General features: G+C 37.5%; 1 protein-coding gene across 3 annotated transcripts in view; it reads right to left on the reverse strand.

Annotated features, from left to right (window-relative positions):
- Window positions 1-26,883, reverse strand: part of ANGPT1 (angiopoietin 1) — a 243,328-nt gene that overhangs the window by 106,101 nt on the left and 110,344 nt on the right. Inside the window, exon 1 of one of the 3 annotated variants that reach the window (XM_036338066.1) lies at window positions 8,427-8,553. The exons of the other annotated variants lie outside the window; for them this stretch is intronic. The gene's annotated coding sequence lies outside the window, so the exon portion shown is untranslated. Of the gene's footprint in view, window positions 1-8,426; window positions 8,554-26,883 lie in introns of those variants that run through there. 3 annotated transcript variants of the gene reach the window in all.

Genomic DNA, 26,883 nt, shown 5'->3' on the forward strand with positions numbered 1-26,883 from the left:
AGCCTCAGCACCCCGATTTTATTCTTCCTATGGATCACCCCACAAAGTGCCAACAAACCAGGACCAGACTGTAAAACCAGTTCAGGCTTATTAACCTCGTATCAGTTCAATTTACTCCTAGCAAATGTGGGATAAATACATCCTAAACCTGGTGCCAGATTCTGCAAGTACAAAGAGTTGACTTATAGAAAATAGACAATGTATAAGTGGGTCCTTTCAATAGAACTGGTGAATTCTCTGATGGAGTTTACCTCTGACTACATTTCTTCCTGTAAATATTCTTATCTCTGCTTGATAGGGAGAAGCTCTCAGTTACAGATGTTAATAGTGTGAAGGGGTGTTCGTCACATCATCTCCAATGGAGTAGTAGCAACACTTCCATTGAGGCATATGGAGAAGCTAAGCTACCAAGGGCACACCAGAAAATCCTATATGCACAAAACCTGCAATCAAGTCTTTTAAGACCACATTTTGCTTCTGAAAGTTGCCAGTCACATATAGTGTCCCGATTTGGGCCAGGATACAAGTAATTCTCTCTTCATATAAATAAAATAGGTGTTTCCTGTGCCAAAACACATTTTACTAGCCTGGCACCTCTCTTTTACACCCACCTTCTCACACCCATGCAACTTTGAAAATATTTAAGTGTCTGCTTAATTTTTTCCTTTCCATTTTTAAAGGCAGATGTATATACTAGTAAAAAGCCAGGAGTCAAGTAAACTAGATTCTGATCTAGGTACTATTGTTGATTTACTCCATGAACTTGGGCAAGTCACTTAAAGCAATTTGGGTTTCAGATCTTCATCTACGAAATGAAGCGTTGGATTAAGTTATTTATACTGTTTCTCTTGAAGCTCTCAAATAATTTAAATCTTCCTTTATAAAGTCCAAGAGTCCACAAAATTTTAATTTTTATTTATTATAGAAAATTAAAATGTGGATGTACATGCCTATGTCTATAAAACATATAATACATATCTTTAATGGCAGTTAGGAAACAGTGATATAGGAACATAGTAGAAAAGCCCTGGATCAAATCTCTAGAGCAGGCACATCTGTTTTAAGATAAAGAGCTAGAATTTCTGATTCCCTTAATCCCCAGGCACCATTCTGTCCAAAATATATCCCTTGTCATTCATCAACACAACCTGGCTTTTTTCCTATGTTTTTGTATCAATGAAGGGCACCACACCACCTACCCATTCATTCAAGCCACAGGAGTCATCTTGACTACTCCTTGCCTTCATTTTCTTCAATCAACATCAGACTACATTGCTTCTGTTTCATGAAGAGTACCTAGATCCATCTCTCTTCCCCCTTCCCTTTCTCCCTACCACATCTCTTTATCTTCCCTGGCACTGACTTAGGTCAGACTCTCATCATTTTTCTTCTGGATTTGTTAATAGCCCCATAACTGGTCTCCTGACTCCAGACTTGCTTCCTCCAATCCATCATCCATGGCATCACCAGAGAGATCTATTTAAAACATAAATATGGCCTCATCATGCCACTGCTTAAACTCTTTCAGTGGCTTCCACTACCTGCAGATCAAGTCACAACTCCTTAATCAGCACAGAACTTTTATGTTCTGAACTCAGCTTCCCTCTCCCTACTTGTACCCTATACTTAAAATATACCAAATTGTTTGTATTTTTCCAAACATACCTTTTTTTTTTTTTTTTTTTTTTGCTACCATGCTTTTGCACATGACTTTGCTCTGATTGGAATGTTCCTTTTGTACTCATCTTCCCTTTTCCTGGGGTAGGCCCTGCTTTTTTACAAACACTAAGCGTAAAGTTCAACCCCTTTAATAATACATATAAATGCATTTGTGTGTATATATGTGTGTATATTTACTTGCACGTATATGCTCTCACATACATATATTCCATGCTCCTAACCTATGTGTGTCAGGTACTCTATTCATGCCTTGTGGTTTTGTTCATTTCATTGTAGTTTACATCATTAAAGGTCCATTTTAAATGACCAGTGCATCACTTTGGATGAGGTGTTTTTTATGTCAAATTTGATCACCATAGATCAGTGATTTTCAACCTTTTCATCTCATGGCACACATAAATTAATTACTAAAATTCTGTGGCACACTAAAAATATATTTTTGCCAATATGACAAAAAAGTAGGTATAAATTTGATTAATTCACACCAGATAGCTATTGTTGTGTTGGCTATTATTATTTTTTATTGGACAATCCAAGTGAAAAGAGGTCATTGCCCCTAACTAAATAGTCAGTTATCACATGTTTTAAAAATTCTAATGGTACACAGGCAGCTATAGATAATGCCTGACTATTTAGTCATGGACAGCTCCAGTATTCTGCCTACCAAATGAGAAACCTTTTCCCCAAATTCTGAATTTATACTTCCATGACAGACAAACTGGAAGAACCCAAAGTAACTTTGTACACATTGTTTTTATATCAATTAAAGTGATAATTTTTAAATAAAAAATATATTGTTTCCAATAGAAAATTAGAAACTTATCTTCCTTTACTTTAATGCTTTTTAGTTTCTTGTGAATCTTCTGAAATGAAATTTAACCCCTGAATGCTCATATAAATATTTTCTGGTTCTCTTAAAAAAAAGAAGAAAACTGTCATCTAAGCTAGAGACCAACCTGCATGAAGTGCATTGTGGGGGATTGACGCAGTAAAAGAGAGTCTCCACAGGATAATTCTAAGAAACATTTTTGAAAACTACATTTTTTCTCATGTGACAAATGGCAGTGATCCAAATGAGTAGCTTATGAAGTTTAGCTTTTAAAAAACCACCCTACATTAAATGAAACACTGCCAGAAAAATCATGCATCTTAAGTACTCAGCAGATAATATAAGGTACTCAGCTACAGAAATTCAAAATCCTAAATAATTAAGGGATTTATACATTTTCAGGAATACCATTACTAGATAGAAAATTGCTATCATTTTACTATGGTGTTTCATATGAAATTGCAAGGTATTAGCACTTAAAATCTAACCTCATTCCAATAAAAACCCTCTATTTAACTTTCTGACTTTTTAATCTATTCCTTTTCCATATATGCTGCTTCTTTTCATGAAATAAAGTTGCTCTATTAGCCTTCCTTTTCTTTTGTAATACCCCTAAAGTTCATGGTTGCTTTTTTAAAAATTAACTTTCATTTGCTAAAACGGCAAAATTATTAGTAAAAGAGTGTGTGTGTGTGTGTGTGTTTTCTCTACAATATGGGATTACTCAATGGAGCACACATAAATTTGTACAGGCATAAAACTGTCAACATCATTGTATAATAAACATTCCAAAGCATTATGTGTGAGGTCTAATTTTTCCTGAATAATGTTTGTTGAGTAGATCTTACTTAAATTACCCTTGGTCCAACTACTGGAAAGATTACTAGGATGAAAACCTAAGAAAGGGACAATGATTGCTGACATCTTATAAATGAAATGAAATCCCTGTTTTTCCTCACTTTGATCAAAGGACTGCAAACACTGGGCATTGTTTGTTCCTTTACAAAGACCATTTTGGTACCCTGGTGATTCTTGTTATATCTCAAGTGCTATTGGAAGAGAGCCAAATTAACATTACAATGAATTGGTTTCTTAGAATTAACCACACAACACATGAGAGAATGAAACTAAGCATGATTACTGCTAAAATACCTGCTCCCCTTACCACATGTATTGCCAGGGGAATTTTGTAAAAGTCCATCTTAAGGAGTCATTAATCTTAAAGAATCAAAAAAAAATTTAAAGTTATGGTTTGTAAAACCAGGTTATCAAATATAATATTTAAGTGCAATGAACAAACAAGACATTTCCAGAACCAAGTAACTAAATAAGTTTGGAAGCGATCATATTAAGTGACTTCTGATGCCAGCAGAAAGAGATTTCCAAGTAATAGAATTCTGGATTACTGTTATTAAGTTACAACATGCTAGTAAAGCATTAACAACTCATAGTCATTCTGCTCATTCATTCATTAAGAAACACTCACTGAATATCTACTATGTCATAGGCATTATGCTAGGCAGCATTAATATCAATATTGAGACTTCTTTGTAAAAGCCTTAAAAATAATGTAGCAGCATTTAACACATTATAAAAAAAGAAAAAATCACCCCAAATCCTACTATACCTCTTCCACTCATTGTACTTATTATCCATCATCTGTCTCTCCCACTAAACTGTGAGCAACTTGCGAACAAAGACTGTCTCCACTTCTATATTTCCTCTATAAAACAGAAGTTCAACATTGGTTTGCTAAATGACTTTACCTTTACAATCTGAATTTTTTCCTTTTGTGACAGCATGCATGAACCTTGAAAGCATTATGCTAAGTGAAATAAGCCAGTCAGAGAAAGACAAGTACCATATGATTTCACTCATATGTAGAATCTAATGAATAAAATGAACTAACAAGCAAAATAGAGGTAGATTTATAAATAGAGAGTGGGCTGACAGCTGTTGGGAGAGAGGGGTTTGGGTGAGGGAGCTGGAGAAATTGAGAAGAAAATAAAAGAGGAAAAAAAAGTCATCTCTTAATTTAACCATCTAAGATCAGCATCCATGATTAAATAGTCAGGTGTTGCATATCTTCAAAATTCTTTCGGCACACTGGTTGAAAACCGCTGCCTTATTATATGGTTCCTTCAGTGCTTTCATTTATTAAGTTAACAGTGTGTTATTGAGACTTGGATGTATTGGCAGTATAGTTTTATTATAAATTATGAGGCAGAATTAGTAGAGTTAACTGCTAATAAGATAGTCTTGTACTGACTTACTCTGAAGAGAAGAGTACAGTTAGACCCACTGCACAGAGTTCTAGCTCTGGCGCTAGAAGGAGCAAATGCTCTCCAGCCTCTCACAGAGCCCCTGGGAATTCTTCTCTAATGAGCAGTAGGGAAACTTATGGTGAATCTTCCCCCACTTATGGACTATACCTCAAGGATCCACGTAAATAATGTTTATCTTTGTCAAATATGTATCTTCCAAAATAAAGTGAGAAAGCAATGAGGGGTTTGAGAAAGAAAGGGAAACAAGGCAACAGTTAACAAAACTAAAAATGAATTCCATCGTCCTTCCCATAAGTTACATTAAGATTTTAAAATAACCATGACCACAATTATAAAGCCAGCCCTTTCAACTTCCCAGGCAGCATTCCACTGAATGGATTGTGTAATCTAGATTTTAAGGTACAAAGTGGCTAAAAAGTACCAGCTTTACATGGCTTAAAAAACTTTCTACTTAACATAATAAGTAGTATACAAAAATGATATATTCAGTACATTTTCAATGATGGGTAAGTGTACACAGACACATTTGTATGCACTGGAAAAAGAAAAGAAAAAACACTGAATTGTGAACAGTGCTTATCTCTGACTGATGGGAAATACAGGTGAATTTTATCTTTTTCTTGAAATGATTAGACGTTTTCCACTTCCTTTAAGAAAAATGAAAATTTGGCGGCCGTTGTTGCTCAGTGGTTGAGCATCGACCTATGAACCAGGAGGTCATGGTTCAATTCCTGGTCAGGGCACGTGCTGGTGTTGCTGATCCCCAGTGGGGGCATGCAGGAGGCAGCCTGTTGGTGATTCTCTCTCATCATTGATGTTTCTCTCTCTCCCTCTCCCTTCCTCTCTGAAATCAATAAAAATATATTAAAAAAAGAAAAATGAGAATTTAATTTTCTATTCAGAAAAAAAAATCCACATAGAATTAAAAGAAAGACAGAAATGTGCTTAGAATGCATTCACTAAGTGGAAACTTGTAAACATCTGGCAGTTTAGTGCAGCCTGGTCAGAGCAAACCTGGAAAACACACTGTGACCCACAGATGTGCCCCCACCAGTTCTGCTGGTTTTTCTCATCCAGTGCTGTCCCATTTTGTGGAAAGTCTGTAACAATAGCCAGTTTATTGAGCACTCCCTATGTCTCAGCCAGTGAGCTAAAGTTTTTCTATACTTCCTTAAACTCTTCCTCACAGCAGCCCTTTGGAATACATATTGTTACTATCTTATACATATGAGATGGTAGAAGTTCTGAGCAATTATGTAACATGATCAGGGTCACCGAGCCCAAATGCTGGAGCTGGTACTCAAACTTAAATCTATGTGATGCCCAAGTACATCCTCTTCCCACTTCAGTCAAGGTCAGCTCCGTGGTTAGTGCAAGGATCACAAACAGGCCATTCCCTGTCCAAATCTGTCCAGTTGAAGTGTTTTGTTTGGCTAGCATGTTATTTTTTAAGTAGCCTCAAGCCGTTAGCCAGGAAGCCGGTCTCCAATTAGCCACTGCTCCTACCTCTCTTGGACACAAGACTCCTGGTCCTTTTAGTTATTAAGAGAAGCTGCCCTAGTAAAAGACATCTGAGTTGCCACCAGTTGGGGGGAGGGGGAATAAAGGCACAGCATTTGACTATCATCTTCCAATGTTAAAAAGAAAAAAAAATTCCTCTTCATTCACTTGTTCCCCCTTTTTAAACACAATGAAAAATCCTCTTCACCACTATCATGCTTAGAATTATTACAAGAATAATTGGATCAATAAGAAGTGGGCCCTTTGAGGTCTTACTAAACCAAGCATAAAAGTAACTATTTTATTATAGGACAAGGTGACTAAATCTTTCCTCAGCTCTGTGGTGATATGCTATTTATGGTCTCATTATTTATCCTTGCTGAAAAGGATTAGTATTTTCTTTCATTTACTCAACCAGAACAGCGATACCATCTTCATATGGCTTATGGGTGAGTATCATGCTTGTTCTCCTGCTCATTACAACATCACACCTTCAAATAAAATTTCAAGTAAGAACTTACTCTAATGTTCATATACACACTGAAAACTTTTTCTCACAGAGTGGACTCCAATATTATGATTTTTAAAAGCTTACCAAAACATGTCATCAATAATCTTCAAACAATCCCTTCCTTTGGAAATAAATGTTTCCTAAGTTACTAAATTAAAACATGCAAAACTGTCTAAATTAAAACTACTGAACTGAAATAATTTCTGCTCAAAAATTTTTGTCAAAAGTAAAGTTGTACTTACAGTTAAATATACTTACAGAAATTGTGCAGATTCATGTATTTATATAGAATACATATATATATGATAAAGTAATAAACTCTAACATTTTCCCCTTGGAAAGGCCATGATTTAATCAAGTAAGTATAAGATTACAGAATAAATTCAATATCCACAAAGACATACAGGCACATACAGAGATGTGGGTATGTATGTTTACATAATGTATACATTTACATACTTTTTATATCAGATAAGCACAATGCAATAAACATCTACTGAGTCATTTTTGTTGTTGTTGTTAATCCTCACCCGAGGATAATTTTTCACTAACTCTAGAAAGAGTAGAAGGGAGAGGGGAGAGGAAGAAAGAGAGAGAGGCGGGAGAGAGAAACATCTATGTGAGAGAGCCACATCAATTGCTTGCCTCCCACATGTGCCCAGGTTGGGGCAGGGAACCTGCAACCCAGGTACATGCCCTTGACCTGGATTTGAACCCAAGACCCTTAGGTGCCTGGGCCAACGCTCTAACCACTTGGCACACCAGCCAGTGCTACTGAGTCACTCTTATTTGGTTTCTATATTAACAGGCCTTGTTGTCATAGAGATATAAAAAGGCAAAAGATAACAGTTCTTGCCAAGTTCCTGTCTAATGGGAAAGACAAGTATATAAACAGACAACATTATAATGTGGTAACTATTAGAATAGAAATAGCCAGTACAAAATTATAAACCATGTACCTCAAGTTTGTGAAATCTGTAAGAATTTTATTCCATATACTCACAGAGCAAAAAGAGAGAGTTTGGTAGATCTCAGTTAACTCAACGTGACTGAGCATAAACATGATTTAGAGGAAGCACATACTTAATCAGCCTCTGTTCTGTACTGTGCATTCCCACCCAGGCTGGTTCCTCTCAGAATTCAGTTTCATCACGACTTTTTATATTAAAGTTATATCAGCATAATTATTTCCAGTAAACCATGAAGCTCAAACACTATATATCCTCAGGTTTCTCAGAGGCCTGTTATTTTCTTGACTTCACAAAGCCACAGATTCTGGTGTCATAGCATGAAATATTTTCTGTTAAAAAGTCAAGTAAGTTTGCTGGAAAAGCACCATTAGATCAGAAAAAAATCAAATTTATTTTCTCACAACTTTTTCATCTGAAAAAAAATGTAGATTCAGAAAAAATAGGTAATTTCCCCCAAGACACACAGTTAAATAGAGTTCACTGCAGAACGAGAATTCTCACCCGCCTGGTCTAAATCTAGAGTTTCTGACTGTGCTAATACACACCATGCCTGTCAGCCCAATTGTAAGGGCCTCTCATGTCAAAAGTTGAGCTTCTTTACGGTCTACCTGATTTCTTCCAAAGTGGGAGGAAGGTCCTGGTGCACTCACACAGGCAGGTGGAATCCTGGGCAATGATAGGCTATCTTTAGCATCGTGTTGTAGAGAGCCCCCAGATGGTGTCGTCAGGAGACTTGAGAGATTTGTTTCTTCACTTATCAGCCATGTGAACTTCACAGCCTTTTAGTTCCCTGAGATAAACATTTCTCATCAGTAAAAACATCCTGTTCTAGGTATTTCAGAAGTTTGTTGCAATGATCAAATGGTATGTGTGTGAAAACACTTGGTCAGCTATAAGATGGCATGCAAATGACACATCTTTTGGTATACTTTGGTCTGCAGCCAAATGGGGAGAAGCAGTTTGAAAACCTATTAGGAGAAGTGTGAATTCTCTGGTATAAATATTAAATATAAATATACAATGAGAAGGCAAATAACAGTTAAAATTAGCCATTATATTATTCCTTTTACCAAATTCAAGTTGATAGGTAGGTACATGAGAATTAGCATATGAGCATTGGCCAGTATTGCTTAGTGGTTGGAGTATTGGCCCCAGCACCAAAGGGTCGTGGGTTCGATTCCTGGTCAAGAATGCATGCCTGGGTTGAAGGTTCAACCTGGCCTCAGCTGACCTGGTCAGGGTGGGTGCAGGATACAATCAATTGATGTGTCTCTCTCATATAATTCAATGTTCCTCTCTCTCTTTCTCTCTCTCTCCCTCCCTTCTACTCTCTCTAAAAATCAATGGAAATAATATCCTCAGGTGAGAATTAATAGAAAAAAAAGTAGCCTATGAGATAGAAGAGGAGGCCTTGGGCTCTGACAGCTTTAGACTGGTGACTAAGTGTAGCAAGTTGCTTTCACTCTCTGTGTTCCAGCTTCTGCATCCAGAAAAAGGGAACAATAATGTATCTACATCATAGTATTGTTTGAGGAGTAAAAAAAGAAAAATCAGGAACATACCAATGTGGAAAATAAAGTAAGCTTCTAATGGAAAGAGACGGGGTTTGAACTTCCTCATAGATGTGGACATAAGAGGTGGTGTGGGAGAGTAACAAACATATTAATGAGGAATTCATTCTTAGAGGTCCATATTACTAACACTTATCAGCATTATGACTATGAAGAAGTCACTCAACTATTCTGAGCCTTGGTTTCCTCATCTGTAAGGTAAGTGAAGTAATACTTATGTTAAAGCAGTTTATAAAGTTAAAATAAAACTATTTTGTAAACCACAGAAAGATAAAGGATTTATTACAGCATATTGTTGAGCCCTGGTACTACTGTCTTCCTCATGCTAAAGAGCTTTCCAAATCTTCATTCTTAAAGAATTATATCTTTCCTGTTTATACTAACTCGGGAATCTATGTGCTATAGGGTGGCCAAAATATCTGGGAACAGATAATAATATTTTATTGTATTTTAATGTAATGTCAGAGCCATTTATTATATATATTCACTAATTCTTCCAGACTTTATGGCCACAGGGTATAAAAAACCCTCTTGTACCACATGTGCTAGTTGTTTCAAACCTTCAGAGGGAACATTCTCCTTGAGCAATGTTAACACAGAAATATCTATAATTATGATTTTGGTGATGATTAGACTCTGAATTGCTAGGCCCACAATGAATAAAGTGAGAGGCTGTAGTGAATACAGTTCCCAGATGTCCTTCATAAAAATACTGTGGGTTGGGGAGGGGAGAGCAGGACTGGAGAAATACTGTAAAAGGGGGAAAAAGTCTTTAAAAAAATTTTTTTAAACATTATAGTTAAATGCAATCAGCTGAACATCTCACTTAAAAGCTGATGAATTAAAGTATAAAATTAATCACATTATACAGTGTTCATCCCTTTACGTAAGTGATAACAGAACCTGGACATTAGCATTATGTATTGTTTTGTTTTCTGATAAAACAACTGATAAATTAAAGATGAAGCATTTCAAGCCACGGATAGTAACTATCACTAAAATGTTAAGACAAAGCAAATATGACATTAAAAAAATTTAAAAAAGCATTTACTTATATGGTTCACTACTGGACATCTGACAAACTTGGCAATGAAAGGCCTCAAATGGTTCTTTCTTCATGAGAAGCAGTGACTCTTTTAAGATAGATTGATTTTTAGAATTTCATAAACCTCAGGGGCTTAGCACGTCTTTATTTAACCACACAACTAAAAAAATCCTTGTGGATGATTGCTATATAAAAGATTCCAAACAATTAAGTCCATTGAGATTTCTGAGCTTCCTATGATGCTTACCACTAATGCATTTGCAACCACCTAACTATTGGGCAGGAAGCAATGAGCCTTGTCCTTGCCTGGTGCACATCTAATGTAACCTGGGAAGGTCATAGCACTATGCAAATCAGGATTTCATCTTTCACTGGGATTCTAGACAGAAAGAGCTCTCCAACAAAGAGACATTAAAATACCCCAACTTCCAAAACATTTAGGGAGACACAATCACTAGAACAGAATAAGGCTGTAACAAAGTCAGGTTAGGGTTCTCTCTCTCTCTCTCTCTCTCTCTCTCTCTCTCTCTCTCTCTCTCTCTCTCTCTTTCTTTCTCGTTTTGTTTGTTTATTTTACTGCAACCCATAGAGGAATAGTTTTAATCAGGACAAGGAACAAATACACATGCTGTCATGGACATACACACACACACCAGCTTGTGTGTACACACACACAAAACAAAAGTTTTATGAACCAATATTTACTTCAGTAACACAGTAAATAAAACCCATGTCTCTGACCCTCTGAGACCCTAATGTTTAATTTCATTTGTACAAGAAATTGGAGGCAACCAATCTATGGGTCTCTCACATGATGTTTCTCTTTCTCTCTCTGCCCCTACCTTCCACTTTCTCTAAAAATCAATGGAAAAAATATCCTCCATAAGGATTACCAAACAAACAAAGAAAGCAAAATGAAAAGACACTTCTTTTACACTGCTAGGTGTAGGACAGTTCATAATTAACATTTATAGCACATAGAGATGGTATTTAGGGAACAAGATAAAAATGAGGCATCCTGTGATCTCCAGCTCCGGTGCTGGGTTTGTGCCTTGAGGGATCTGGAAAAAAAAAAAGATTCCTCTGACATTTCAAAGGTATGTTATCTTAGATACAAAAGGATGACAGGTAGGCTCACTTAACATCAAGGAAGCTACAGGTCAATGATGTGACTACTTACAAGGACCTGCTTTTAGTTAGGAATTTTTAAATGTTTTTATTGATTTTAGAGGGGGGAAAAGAGGAGTGAGAATGAGAGCAAGAGTTAAGGTGAGGCCCTAACCTGTTTGGCTCAGTGGATAGAGCATCAGCCTGTGGACTGAGGGGTCCCGGGTTCGATTCCAGTCAAGGGCATGTACCTTGGTTGTGGGCACATCCCCAGTAGGGGGTGTGCAGGAGGCAGCTGGTTGATGTTTCTCTCTCATCGATGTTTCTAACTCTATATCCCTCTCCCTTCCTCTCGGTAAAAAATCAATAAAATATATTTTTTTTTAAAAGAGTTAAGGTGAGAGGGAGAGTGAGAGCAAGAGTGAGGCTGCCTCCTGCACATCCCCCACTGGGGATGGAGCCTGAAATGGAGACATGTGCCCTGACTGGGAATCAAACTGGCAATACTCTGGTGCATGGATGACACTCAACCAACTGAGCCATACTGGGGCTCAGTTAAGAATTTTCACGTTCAGCATCCTACTTGGTTACTTTTGATCTCTGGGTCTCTGAGTTTGTAAGGCCTGCGATGCATGCCTCCCCTGAGCTTGTCAGGTTTAGTATGTGGCACTTTTTTCATCTACAAGATGTTCACACAACTCCTTCTTGGGTTCAATTACTTAGCTAGAACTGCTCACAGAACTCAGAGAAACATGTTTCTTACTAGATCTCTGGCTTATTGTAAAAGGATATATAACTCAGAAACAGCCAGATGAAAGAGATGCATAGGGCAAGGTATGTGGGAAGAGGCTTGTAACTTCCATGCCCTTCCAGAGTATATTACTTTCCCCAAATCTCCGCATGTTCACCAACCTGGAAGCTCTCTAAACTCCATCCTCCTGGGGTTTTTTTGGAGGCTGCATTACCTTGTCATGACTGTTTAAGGCATTGGGGGCTGGTTTAATCTCTAGCTCTTCTCTCTCACTAGAGGAAGTGGTAGTGGTTTTGAAAATTCCAACTCTCTAACCCAGTGGTTGGTTCTCCTGGCAACCAGTCCCCATCCTAGGTGCTTCCAAGTCACTTCACTCACGTAACAAAAGACAGTTATAGCTCTCAACACTTGGGAAATCCAGGAGTTCTGGGTCCTGTGAGCCAGGAATTGTGAATGAAGACCAAATATATTTTGGCCATTTGAATGATTAAATATACATTTCTTACAAATCACAACATCACAGAAACTGATATTCATAACTACTGTTTGTTATGTTCTCACTGTGTGTGAAGCAATGTGCTGAATAGTTTGCTCACATCATAGCACTGAGTCCTCAAACAACCTTTGGAGATGAATGCTGTTATATCTATTTCATAGATGAGGAATGTGAGATTATAACATGGCTTTGGCTGTGTAGCCAGGAGATGGAAGAGCAGGGACTAGAAGATAATCTTACTCAGAATTATCCTCTTTATATTACCAAAAGCCCAAAGTTGCTATTTCAGGACAGACTAGACAGAATTTTTACTAGATTAGGACAAAAGGCTATTTCTATACAACAGATAGATTGGCAGAACCTACTACATTTAAATAAATCATGGGGTATATGTGTTATAAATTCAATATAGTTCTCACAACGTGGGTTTCACTTTTTTCAATGCAGTTTGTTGTCATTATTTTAAGTGACCAGTTGTAGAGCTTATCTATGTATTGTTCTATAGAGACATTTCATAGGATGGATTCTAGCTGATTATTGGTTTTAAAGACAAGTTCAGTATGGTAATCAGCCTCTAGATGTCCAATGGTCACCTCCTCCTGGTATTTGTATTTTTGTGTAGTCCCTTCCTGCATTCTACAAGAGTTGACTGTGTGACCAATAGACTATGGCAGAACAGATGATATGTCCCTTTAGATGAAAGACATCAGGACTTTCATATTGTTCTCTCTCTCATCACTCTTCCTGGTGGAAGCCATGTTATAAGCAGCCCTATGGAGAGGTCCATGTGGTGGGGGATTGAAGCCTCTGGCCAATAGCCAGGTGAATGAGCTTCAGATGAACCCTCTAGCCTGTCAGGTCTTCAGAGACTGTAGCCCGAGCCATCAACTTGACTATACCCTCACAAAGGCTCTAGAGCCAAAACCACCCAGCTAAGCTGTCTCCAGGTCCCTGATTCTCAGAAACTATGTGACATCATAATTGATTGCTATTTGAAGCTAGGAAATGTTGGCATAGTTTGTTAGGCAACAATAGATAACTAATACAAACAGTTACAGCTTCAACTTTGCAGGATGCTATCTCAACAGAGTTTTGTCTGTATGTGTTACATAGCACCTTTAATAGCAGAAATGCAGTTCAAAGGTAACAGAATACTCAGGTTGGAGAAATTAAGAGGGGAAAAAAAACAACTAAACAGTGAATAGGTTAGGAAATCTGATAGATTACTATTAGGCTTTTGAGTCAAACAACACAGTTTAAAGTAGAGGCCAGTGATGCAATCTATGAATCATTGAGACTCCTAATTCCAAGCAGCTAATATAACAATTTGTCATCCAATCTATTAATTCATCAGCATTTCATTTATCCTTATTCTCCCCAATCATTGGCTATTTTAAAAGTCACTGGCACATTCCACTTGAAGTTGAATTAGAAAAGAGAATTAAAACACACATATGTAAGTTCTGCTACTCTTTGTAGTTTCATGTGGAGCGAGTCTCTGAAATTTGAAAAGTTGGCAAAACTGGGCACCATCATCCTTGAATCCCCCCTCCTAATGCAAAGAATTCTCATCCTATCTTCCAGCTCCCTGACCCTTTCTACCATAGCATTCACCCAAGTGTGCCTTTCCCCACAATGACCTCTCATTGCACTAACGCACTCAAAGGCATAAATAAATAATTTCCAATTTATTGCTCTTCCGGTTATTATATTTTTCTCAAGGATTCTTATTTACACAATTGAATTCTGACTGTAGATTTCAGTGAGCATTATAAGCAGAAATGAAGATTTCATAATTGAAAATAAATGTATCACATCTGTGTCATATGGACCAAAACTAATTCCTAGAAAAAACATTTTTAATTTGTTTTATGATGTTAGGATTGTCATTCAATTATTTATAAATGTAAACAGGGTTTCTCCATTTCAGCACTATTGACATTTAGGGCAGGATAATGTTTTGTTGTGTGTGAGTGTGTGGGAGGGCATCTGTAGTTCATAGGATGTTTAGCGGCATCACTGGCCTCCACCCCCTAGATTCCAGTAGCACCCCCAGCTGTGACGACCAAAAATGTTTCCAGACATTGCTAAATGTCCGCTGGGATTCAAGATCATGTCCAGTTGAGAACCACTAATATAAACAATTGCTACATTTTTAGCAAGTATGTGTGCATATTTATTAAGAGGATATAAGAAAATAATTTCAGGAAATGCTGTGGGGTTATTTAGGAGGTGACCACTCTCCTGGTACTCCTTAAATTACAATCATATCAAAGAACCAACTGTGTTTGTCTAATTCTTATCCCGCATTCTAATAAAAGGCAGAGTTTGAAACTACTAATTTTATCAGGTAACTGAAATCTGGCCATATTCACACAATTTGAGGGCTGGAAAGGATCATGGCTGCTGTCTCCTGAAATTCCCTTTCCTTTAAAGACCATGGCCCAGAGAAAAGAAGGTCTCACAGAGATTCGATCATGCATAAGACTAGAATCCAAGTCTCTGACCTTCCATCTGCTCTTGAGTGAGATGAAAACAAAAGATGCTCTCCTCTTGGTTAGTAGCTCACCAACATTATATATAATACTAGAGGCCCAGTGCACGAAATTGTGCACAGGTGGGGTCTGGCTAGCTCAGCCCCAATCGGGGTGGATCAGGGCTGGGCCTGTTGGGAGAAGGAGATGGTGGGAGGTTGGCCGGCCGGCCCCAACCCCTATTGTGGTGGGGCGGGCCAATTGGGGGCTGGGCTGGCCAGGGGGAAGAAGGTGGGGCGTTTGGCTAGCCAGCCCCACCCTTGATCAGGGTGGGATAGTCCGGTAGTAGGCAGGACTATAAAGGATACTTTTGAGAACAGTAACTGGGAAGAATGGGAAAAGAGCAGGTATGAGCAGAGGAATAAGTAAAGCTGCAATGCTGGCTAGGGATCAGCCTCAGCGAACCACATAGAGAACTCTTGGGTCAATGGGGAATAAAGGAGACATATGTACCTAATTGGGCCGGTTTGCTGGCCACAGTGGGCATCATAGTGATCGGTCGTTCCGGTCGCTGGCTTTTTATATATGTAGATATTTCCTCTGGATTGTGTTATACATGTGTACTTATGCAGGGGCACCAAGCAGAAGACATGAGCTTGACAGTGAACTCTGCCAGGTGCACAATGCAGGGTAAAGCTCAATTTCTCGGCCTCAGTTTCCTCATCTTTAATACGGGAATAACTACCATGTGTGATTAAAAGATGAATTAGCTTATTTTTATGCTAAAATGTTTGAGATATTTACATAAAGGGTGAATATATATTAAAGTGTACCTCAGATAGAAAGAGTGATAATCCCAATGCTGTCAAAACTGCATTTACAAAGAGCTTTGTTGTTGCTGTGATAAGGTGCTAAAAATGGACTCCTTGACAAAGTGTAAATCCTTTTCCATTTCCTAACTGTTCTTTTCAATATCTCAATGCCCCACTCTCTTAAGTGGGAATTAACTTCAACACCGCTTTTAGTCAAGTACAAAATAGATTTCCTTCATGAATAGGAGAATACCTTTGAAAAGATATGATGAAAATATATGAATTTTGAAGGAACATCTTTTTGTCTTTTTGCCAGTGTGTTTCTAAGTCACAGCATCATATTGAAAATTCAGAGGCTGAGTTTTAAAATATGCCGGAACATGAAAGATAGACAACTGACCACAACAGACAACTGATACACAGTGACGGTGTATCTGAGTATGAGTATGTTTGCCATGTTGGAAGATGAAATGAAATATAGATTTAAGGGGTGAGATAATGTTTGCTGTCCATGAGAGATCATTCATAGAAGCATTTCCTCTCCAAAAAGATACTATTTACAACTTGAGCCTGGAAAAAAAAAAGTTTGCTATGTTCCACCCTGAAAGAAGTTTTTCCTTCCAGATGTACTTTTGAAAATCTTCTTTAGTGCATCATTAATTTCTGGTGGGCTGAAAGATTTGGTATATTTCTCTATACGCTTCATTTTCCCCTAGGGCACAACCGAGGCTTTCAGGAAAAATCTGATTTACTGTACTTATAAAGGAGTAGAAGGACCTAATTAAGAATAAAGTATTAAATAAGTGAATAAAATGATTTTTTATGGTCTCTCATTCTTTTAGAAGGGATGAGCTAGTTAAAGAAAAATGACTTGGAAAGACATCACCAGTGCCGTGCACCTAACTCTTGAAATGCCTTTTTCTCTAGTGAAAATCAGCTGTTGGGTTTCTTTTCCAAAGAACTTCTGAACTTAGCACCACTTCAGTTGGCTGCTTTCAGAATGCTGACCCTGATTCCCATTTAAGAGAGTGAAGGGTTAGGATTAATGTTTCATTTTTATATATGCTGCCTTGCAAAACCCTTTCCATTTACTCATAAAAGAAGTTTGCCAACCTTTTTTTTTTTATTGAAAGGATTAAAACTAGGTTATTTCCATCCTAAAAGTGTGATCAAAGATAGTTGTGGTAAGCAAAGAGGAGACCAGGAGAGCCAACTGCAATAGACTGTAATATAATGCTACACACTAGTTTATTGAGTATATTTATCAGGAAATTATTATAAGATTATAAAGTATAATATTTACATTTCATTATAATTTACACAATGTCAGTTCTCATGAGGAAATATACTTTTTAAAAAGGAAAATTAAACCAACATGCTCAAATGCACTATATATTCTGGCCTGAGATCACCACAGTAGTTGTGCAGGTTCTGTCCTGGCCAAGGGCACCCAGCCATGGCGTGAGAGTAGAGGCTAAAATCAGTTCACTGTTAGCTCTTCAAGCATTGGTGCTGGGTGCAGAATTGGGGAATCTTCTAATTCTCTCAAAGCATTATATGGGTTAGTGGTGGTCACTTCTGGACTTTTTGAGGTCCCAAATTGCTGGCCAATTAACGGTCCAGATGCAATATTTCTCTTCTAACAACACTCTACCAGAGGAAAAGGGAGCACATGGCTGTAGGCCATGACTTGCATTTCCCAACCTGACATGATCCCACACTCAGTCCCCAAAAGGGACTAAGAAAATCTAGTCTTCATTGTTAGAAATTCTGGTAGAAACTTGGATAGTACCAGATGATATGAAGCCAGATACATTTTGAAAAATGCTTAAATCTTTATTTTTCCCTGGTCAAAACCCTGTCCCCTAGAGGAGCCCTAGGAAAATACAACCCAAGGGACAGTGGCAAAAAGAAAGCTAAGTTCCACATTATTATTAGTTGGGCCCTGCTGCCAAATTCCAACATAAGGCTCTTAGATGAACTGTACCGGAGTGTAAAGCCTAGCAGTAAAGCACAGGAAGGTGAAACTCAAACTCAAGCCTGAGTAGGTGGAGCACAGCACTGCAATGACCCCCCTTCCAGGCCTTCATTCTGTGCCCATGTTTCTGCATACGCCATGCTGAGCACACCGAGGAAAGTTAAGTTCATACTTCTTGTCCCAAGTTCAACACCATGTGGTTGTAATGACCTGATCTATGTCCATGGTAAAGTATAGCAAAATTGTAAGAAATAATTTCAATATACATTATGTGAGTCCTATGCAGGTGAGAAAACTGTAATTTAGAGAAGAAAATTCTTACAGGAAATGTAGAAAACACAAACCTAATGAATGTCTAGGGAGGAACAGACAGGGAGTTATTAGTTAGAAAGAACAGCTCTTACAAAGGCCTAGCCATGACAATGCATGCATCATTTTGGTGCAGGTGGGAGAAAAAGATGAATATTCTACTCTAGCCTTAGTAGAGGCTTGGTAAGGGGAGGTAGTAAGAAACAAGGGAAGACCCTGAGAAATTGTGGTGGGAATGTAATATTATGCTAAAGGGAATTTGAAATTTATTCCATTGAAAAAGGAGAAAATCCAAGGATATAGGCCTTCAGTCTGACTCTGAGCCTCTCACCAAATTCTGAAACTTTTAAATATATGACATAACAACTGGAAACTTTATTTCCAAGCTATCAACATGTGATTTCTGGGTCAGTGCATTGGAGAAATATAGTATTTCCAAGATTTTAGAACTTGAAGTTTAGGAAACTTCCAATTTTGAAGCAAATATCCTCTAATGTTCCAAAAAATCAAGTACAATTTTCTTCTTTTTTCTTCTGATGTCTAATCTGTAGCACTCCATTTCAAAGCACAGCTCATCACTGATTATACAAATGCTTAGAAGCAGCGCTCATTTTTGGTAGGTAATGAGGTGTAAGGATGAAGCTTAAATGATGCAATATACCCAATGACTAGCCTTACATAAATAAATAAAGGACCATTTGTTTCATTTCACTTCCATACACACTTTTGCAAGGGAATGTTCTATTTCTTTTGGCACACATGGAAAATTCAAAGTATACATCAACATCTTCTTAATGTTGAAATATAGCTTTTGTTTGTCCTTTATTCAAAAATAACTACATAATAAACGTACTGGAAAATTTTGGGCACTCTGTTCAAAAATGAACAGGCTGAATTTCCTCATGAGATGCCTCCTGACATTGGCATAGCATAGTAAGAAGCTGACAGACTCCCAGTCATAATCCCATCTGGATGGATCTGCTCTGTTTGCTTGCCAGGTCAGCCCTCACCTGCAAATACCGAAATATAATCCATCTTCAAATCTTATGTAGGGACTTGGAGGAGAAGTGTAAAGGTTGTTACTCCATGGAACTATTTTTAAGGTGCTACAGTTGGCCCTCTGTTTCTGCCTTCATGAATTCAATATCCGCACATTGAAAACAGAATTTTTGATCTATGGTTAGAAATCCATGGATGTGGAGGGCCAACTGTATGCATTGTTCTATGCCATGTTATATAAGGGACTTAAGCGTCTATAGATTTGGGTATCTATGGGGGTGGGGGGGAGGCGGGGGGGGAGGGGTGGTTCTGGACCAAATTCCCTTGTGGACACCAAGGGATAAGAATATTTTGGTCTTTGGAGAAGTGGAAGAAGTAAGAAGATGTGAGGGAAGAAACTAACAATTTGGGGCATTAGTCATACAAGCAGGGACAAAGCTAGGCTTTTATCAACTTAATCCATTTACTCTTCAGAGCACACTTTGTCTTGTATTGTTCCACTTGTTTCCACAGTAGGAGACTGAAGCTCGCATGTGTGAAAGCCAGTGTTACATAACATGTGGTGGAGGTGAAATTCGAACCTGAAAAATCCTGAGATTTCAAAGCTCAAAGATTTCAATTACACAATCTTGTCAAAATTTTAAAAACAGACAAGTAGTTTCCACAGAAGAAAAAATAACCCAAGGATTGATATTTGTAAACCCAAACTAATATTTTTGTTAAATTGACTTAATCCTTAGGGGGTACATCCATCCAAAATAAGCTTTGATATTGTCATTTTAAAAAATCACATCGGTTGCCAAGATTGACTCCATTACATTGGTATATACTGCTCAACATGTCCCAACTGACCGAACAGCTTGGCAAGCAAATAACTGAAAAATTATTCATTGGACATCTAACTGTAATTAGTAAGTCTTAATAATCTGCACCATAAAATACTTTTCCATATGACACTTGAAGCTGAATTGAGATAGATTCACAATTCAATTAACTCAGCTTTTGTAGGACATAAAACACCCTTGACTTTTTTATTTTAAAAAATGATGGAAGGAAATATTCCTTAATTCTGGTTTTTGTTGTTGTTATCCTTGTTATTTAGGAAGTATACATTTAACCTGCAACTTCCTCTGAAAATGTCCATTTACATGATTTGAATAGGAGATATTCAGTGAGAAACATGCATTTGAAAATTTTACAAATTCTAATCTCCAATGAGCAACATGACTATAGTGCAGCGGTTCTCAACCTGTGGGTCACGACCCCTTTGGGGGTCAAACGACCCTTTCACAGGGGTCGCCTAAGACCATCGGAAAACACATATATAATTACATATTGTTTTTGTGATTAATCACTATGCTTTAATGATGTTCAATTTGTAACAATGAAATTGGGGGTCACCACAACATGAGGAACTGTATTAAAAGGTCGTGGCATTAGGAAGGTTGAGAACCACTGCTATAGTGTAAAGGCAAAATGCAGATGCCCATGAAGTGCTAATTATCCTAAGAGAAAAGGTATATATAATATATATGTACATATATATAGAAATTCACTCAACACTATAATCCTAGAATCTATTCATATTTTTTAAAAAATTTCAAAAGTTTTATAAGTTTGTAACTTTACTTTTATTATTTTAATTATAAAAGCAATGTTACAAATATTGAGGGCAACAGGTATGTAGGGATGAGGAATGGAAGCTATCTGTCTTGAGGGGGAATAATATTTTATCATTGACATTGTTTTAAGTTGCTATTTCTTGCTGATTATAAAACACAGACCAACTTTTAGTTGGTTTTGTTATTAATTTTAAATTATCCACTAAAAGATACCTGGAATGGACCATCTCCATTGACCAACAAATAAATGAAAAGATGCTCAACTTCATTAGCTATTAGGGACATGCAAATCAAAACTATAATGAGATACCACCTCACACTGTTAGAATGGCCATTATCAACAAGACGGGTAGTAAGTGTTGGAGAAGTTGTAGAGAACAAAGAACCCTCATTCACTGCTGGTAGGAATTTAAACTGGTACAGCCACTATGGAAAACAGTATGGTGGCTACTCAAAAAATTAAGAATAAGGTTACCATAGGACCCAGCAATCCCTACTCTGGGAATATAACTGAAAATTTTGAAAACATTTATTCACAAAGGGGTGCATATATATCTTTCATTGTAGTATTACTCATGGTGGCCAACACATGGAGACAACCAAAGAATCCTTTGCTAGATGATTGGATACAGATGTGGTAATATATGCAATGGAATACTATTCAGTCATAATAAGAAAAGATGAAATACTTCCATTTGTGGACAACATGGATGGACCCTGAGAATATCATGCTAAGTGAAATAAGTCAGAAACCATATGATTTCACTCATGTGGGATATAAAACTAAAACTTCATAGACACAGACAACTGTATGGTGGTTACAGTGGGAAGAGGGGCAGGGGATAATAAAGGGTAAAAGGGAACCCAATATATGGTGAGGGAAGATGATTTGAGTTTGGGGGATGGGCACACAATGTAATATACAGATTATGTATCATAGAAAATGTGCACTTGAAACCTATAAAATCTTATTAAACTATGTTACCCCACTAAATTTAATTCAAATAAAGGAAAAGAAATGAAGTGGAACTAGAGGTGGTTACTTCATAAGGTTGCCATGAAAATTAAATAAATTACAATTTGGGAAGTTCTTAGAAGAGTAAGTCATTTCTCTAGCTTTTATTGAGTATTCCAAATATTTCAATATTTTGCATATTAACTTACCAAACTGTTTATCTGCATACATATTTTTAACCTAAAGTTTCATGTTCTTTCAGAAGAAGTACATTGAGGTATGATAGGGTAAAGGTTGATATTTTTAAAGAAAGGCTAATTTTTTTCACTATTTTAAGCTATTAAGGCATGTAAATTAGGTTGTTATTGTTATTTTAAGAAAAAGAACATTTTGTATTGAAAAAGTGTGCCTTTCCAAGAAATCACTAACCAGATGTTGGTGTCTTGAGATATCCCAAAGGGATACTGGTAGAAGAAAAATGATGAAAGACCTCCTTCCACACAAAATCTAAAAAGAGTACACACATATTTTATAACTATGAATATATTGTTTGCAAAAAATTAGCAAATGTGCTTTATCATCAGATACCAGAGCTCTGGAATATCCTAGTTTTGAAAATGTGGCTCAACAGAGAAAGAAAGCACAAATAGCAAAGAAAAATTACTAGGAAAATGGCAATGCAATAATTAAGTGGAATATAGAATGTAAATGCCAAATATCTCAAGTTTACCACATATGCCAGGACTTTAAATCTGTATGTGGTAATATACTGTTCGGTCTTTGATTCTATTTATTTATTTATTTATTTATTTATTTATTTATTTATTTATTTATTTTTATGAAGATGTGCTAATTTTTTTTTTAATATATTTTTTATTGATTTTTTACAGAGAGGAAGGGAGATAGAGAGTTAGAAACATCGATGAGAGAGAAACATCGATCACCTGCCTCCTGCACATCCCCCACTGGGGACATGCCCTTGACCGGAATCGAACCTGGGACCTTTCAGTCCGCAGGCCGACGCTCTATCCGCTGAGCCAAACCGGCTTTGGCTTTGATTCTATTTATATAGGCAGCATTGAAAAGCCACATTAGCCAGTTATTTGTTATCAAAAGTTTATTGAGTGTTTATTATGTGCAGAGTACTTTACTATATACATATACATATGTATGTGTGTATAAAGAGAGAAAGATATACAGATACACAAAACTAGATGCTATTTTAAGTTTTGATTTTTTTCAGTCACTTTTTGTTTATTATTTCATTTCTTAAGGTGATTGTTTTCATATTTTGGCTTGGTGTGCTATATGTTAAGTCTCCAGCACCTGTTAGGTGACTCGGTGGGGTTTTTTGATAGGTGAAATGGATATAGCCAATGTGAGTTCACCCTCTGACTGTAGTTCCCTTATGCAGATTATTTTTTAAAGTAATTTTATTAATTTCAGAGAGGAAGGGAGAGGGAGAGATAGAAACATCAATGCTGGGAGAGTGTCATTGATCAGCTGCCTCCTATACACACACACACACACACACACACACACACACACACACACACCCCATTGGGATCGAGCCCGCAACCCAGGCACATGCCCTGACTGGGAATCGAACCATGACCTCCTGGTTCATAGATCAACACTCAACCACTAAGCCATGCTGGCTGGGCTATGCAGATTATTTTTTAACCCACTCATCTGATGACATGCCCATCCTTTCTCATTTTATCAGAAAGGAAATGTGTCTCAAAAATGAACATATTATTCTGAAAGAAAAAAATTCCCCACCCCATTTTACATTGGGACAGGATCACAGTGCAAAAATCTGTACTCAACTCGGTGATCACTGTGTGGGGCAAAGTGCCTAAAGGACCCCATCATTTGCCCATTTATTTATGGGATTTGTGTGTGTGTTTAATACTTTGTCATTGGCAAAGTAAAAGCAAGTTCCTCTCTGTTGGGAAAAGCACTGTGTACTCTTCCAGATGGATTTCACTAATGCTTGGGAAGGCCTGGAGTTTAGATAAATGGAGACTGGAAAAGCTGTACTCTTTCTGTTCCTGGTTTCCTTAGTGTTTTAATTTCATCTCCTAGTGGGCAGCTTTTTGTTTTATGTCACTGGGCAGATGGCCACTGGCTCTCCTTCTGGTTTTATTGGAAGTTTCTTCAAATGATTGTGGTAAATTTCAATGAACTTTTTTATCATGCTCATTTCATTTAATTTGGTGGTTGGGGAGTTCCAAGTCAAACAGAAATTTCAGGCAAAATGCTAAAAGGGAAAGACTTACATCCAAATCAGCAGGACTTAAAAGCAACGCTGTGTGTGCCGGGAACTTGCCCAGAGATCCACGCTGTTGGAGAGTGACAGGCAGCTGTGACATTACCTGTCAATGTTTGCTTCTCCAGAGGGTCCCAAGAACCACTTCATGCTTACTGGAGCCCTGCTTCATAGCTGGGAGCCTGAGTAATTGGATATCTTTGAAAGAGAAGACTGGGTGCCCTCATGAAGGCACCTTGCTGGGTCTTGGCAGAAGTATGAGGGGAGCCCTGAAGAAGAATTACACTCACGGAGTCTCCTGAATTCTCTCTTTGTGAAACCCCATCCCCTTTGGTCCTTGCTTCTGGCAAACTGAGAGCATCCTGAGAATGGGTCAAAGATCTTTCAGGGGGATCCCTGCCAGCAAGAGTGAATCACATTTCCAAAAGCAAACTGGAACATTTTTTCATGTCAGACTGAGACGTTATGACAACTGGGTACTGAGACTGGATATGACAGTAATGGGAGACAGAAAAGTATTTTTTTCCAAAAGACAAAGTATGTTCTACAGGGTATTAATTTTTAAAACTAGATAAAGTTTCTTGGTTGATTAGAATAATGCCACTTCTCTTCCCCGTTCCACCACTTTTCCTGCTCTTTGCCTATTTTCCATCTATATCTGGGTGGTCAAAAATGTTTTAAGATATAAAGGATAGACATTTAGGAGTCCTGGTAAGGGAGCCAGACTTCTGTCAAGGATTGTTACTCTAAATTATTGACTCCATTATTTATTTCTGCCTTTATGTTCTGAATTGGCCAAACAGTAGGTCAGTTTATTATTTCAGATACACCAAAGGAACTTAATTTTAAACTGTATAAAATGGAAAAATATATATGAAGAGGTCATAAATATGAAAAAAGGAATTTTTGTATATGTTTATAAAACCTTCACTTTCCTATAGCATTTTTATTCTTTTTTTTTTTACCCAACAAAGTAAATTACAGGAACATAGAACAGTTAGATAAACCACATGATAATTAGGAAAGGACATTCAAGTCCAGCTGAAGCGTATGTGAATCCCATACTTGTCACAACATCCATTATGTTTTCCGTGAGGTGGACACTACAGCAAGTTCCCCGTTATTATGTATGTGTTGTGCCATTAAGTTCGCTCTTCCAAAAAACTATATCCTTGTGTGTAGTATCTGCCATTTTCTGTGGTGTAAATACTCCCATCATGGCAGATTTCAATCTAACAATGTCACTGATGTCACTAAACAGAGTTGAGAAAAAATGAAATGTGCAGAATTGACTCTTGTGAGACTATAACAGCCAACTTCATTCAGCAAAATACATATAGACATATTGGAGTTAGGTGGCAACTTACCCCCAAACCTCTAATTTTTAAAAGTAGGAAATGAAGCTTGATTCAAGCCAAGCAAAAAGTGGCTAAGTTGGGAATAGATACTTTACATCATTTCTACTACACTAACTTATCATGGATGGATCTGCCTGTGCATCTTTATATTTGAATCTGTACAATGATAAAAAAAAAGAAAGGAGTGGCTATATATTTTTAAAATAGAAATAATGGAAGCTAATATATTGAGTCAGGCACTGAAGACTACTAAAAAACTACCCTCACTGATTCCCATTGTGAAAATGTAAAACAGTACCAGTCTTTTCACTAAAAGTTGTTGTATTAGAAATATCATCATTTTCATTTAAACATGTTATTTATGTTAGTAAATAGGTTTATCTTTGTTAGTTTAAATAAATATTTTAAGATGTTTTCATTTTAATGTATAATATAATAAGTATCAATAGAACCCTTATAGGCCTCAATAGTTTTTAAGACGGTGAAGGGACTCTATTACCAAAAAGTTGCAGAACTGCTGGTCTAGACTTACCACTCCAGGGATATAATTTAGGGGTTCAAAGGGGAATATGGTGAATGTGTGACATCCACTGATGGTTTCCATTAATCCTTTCTCTCCCTTTAAGTGCACCCTGCTCCTAACATCAAGGGGTGAAGTCTGTTCCCTTTCTCCTTTAATCTGGGATGGCCTTTTGACCTGGCTTTACTGATACAACCTGGCAGAACTGACATTCTGGGATTCAGGTCTTAAGAAGTCTTGCAGCTTCTGCCTGGGTGTCTTGGAATGTTCATTCTTGGGGCACTACATGGAGAAGCCACATGTAATTTCTCAGGTCACTAGACTTAGGTGAGTCCCCAGCCCATAACCAACATCAACTTTCAGTCATTTGCGGAGGCCCTCTTGGGTGTCTGGCCCATTTGATGACCCCAGTCCCACGTGCCATCTGATTACAATTGCATATGAGAAGCCCAAGCAGGAATCTCAAAGCTGAGCTTGGTTAACCTCCAAGAACAATAAGATACAACAATTTATTTTAAGCCACAAAGTTTAGGGGTAGTTTGTTATGCACCAGTAAAGAACCAGAATAGGGAGAACCAGAACTACAAGACTATTAGCTACAGAGTGTGGCTATAGACGTGGCTACAATTTCAGGTGAACATGAACTTATCTAGCTTAGGTTAAGATCTTAAACCAGGCCTAAGGAGACACAGACAGGGAGTAAGTAGGGCAGCCTGAGAGGTACTCAGTGAGCACTAGGCTGGTTGTAGAGGTCCAGCAAAGAAAAAAGTGATTCAAGTCAGAGCTCCAAGAAAGAAATGAGCATCCAGCTGAGATCGCAAGAAATGGGGAGAACTGG

The sequence above is a fragment of the Myotis myotis genome, unplaced genomic scaffold, assembly GCF_014108235.1.
Source record: "Myotis myotis isolate mMyoMyo1 unplaced genomic scaffold, mMyoMyo1.p scaffold_m19_p_16, whole genome shotgun sequence".
Lineage (NCBI taxonomy): Eukaryota > Metazoa > Chordata > Mammalia > Chiroptera > Vespertilionidae > Myotis > Myotis myotis.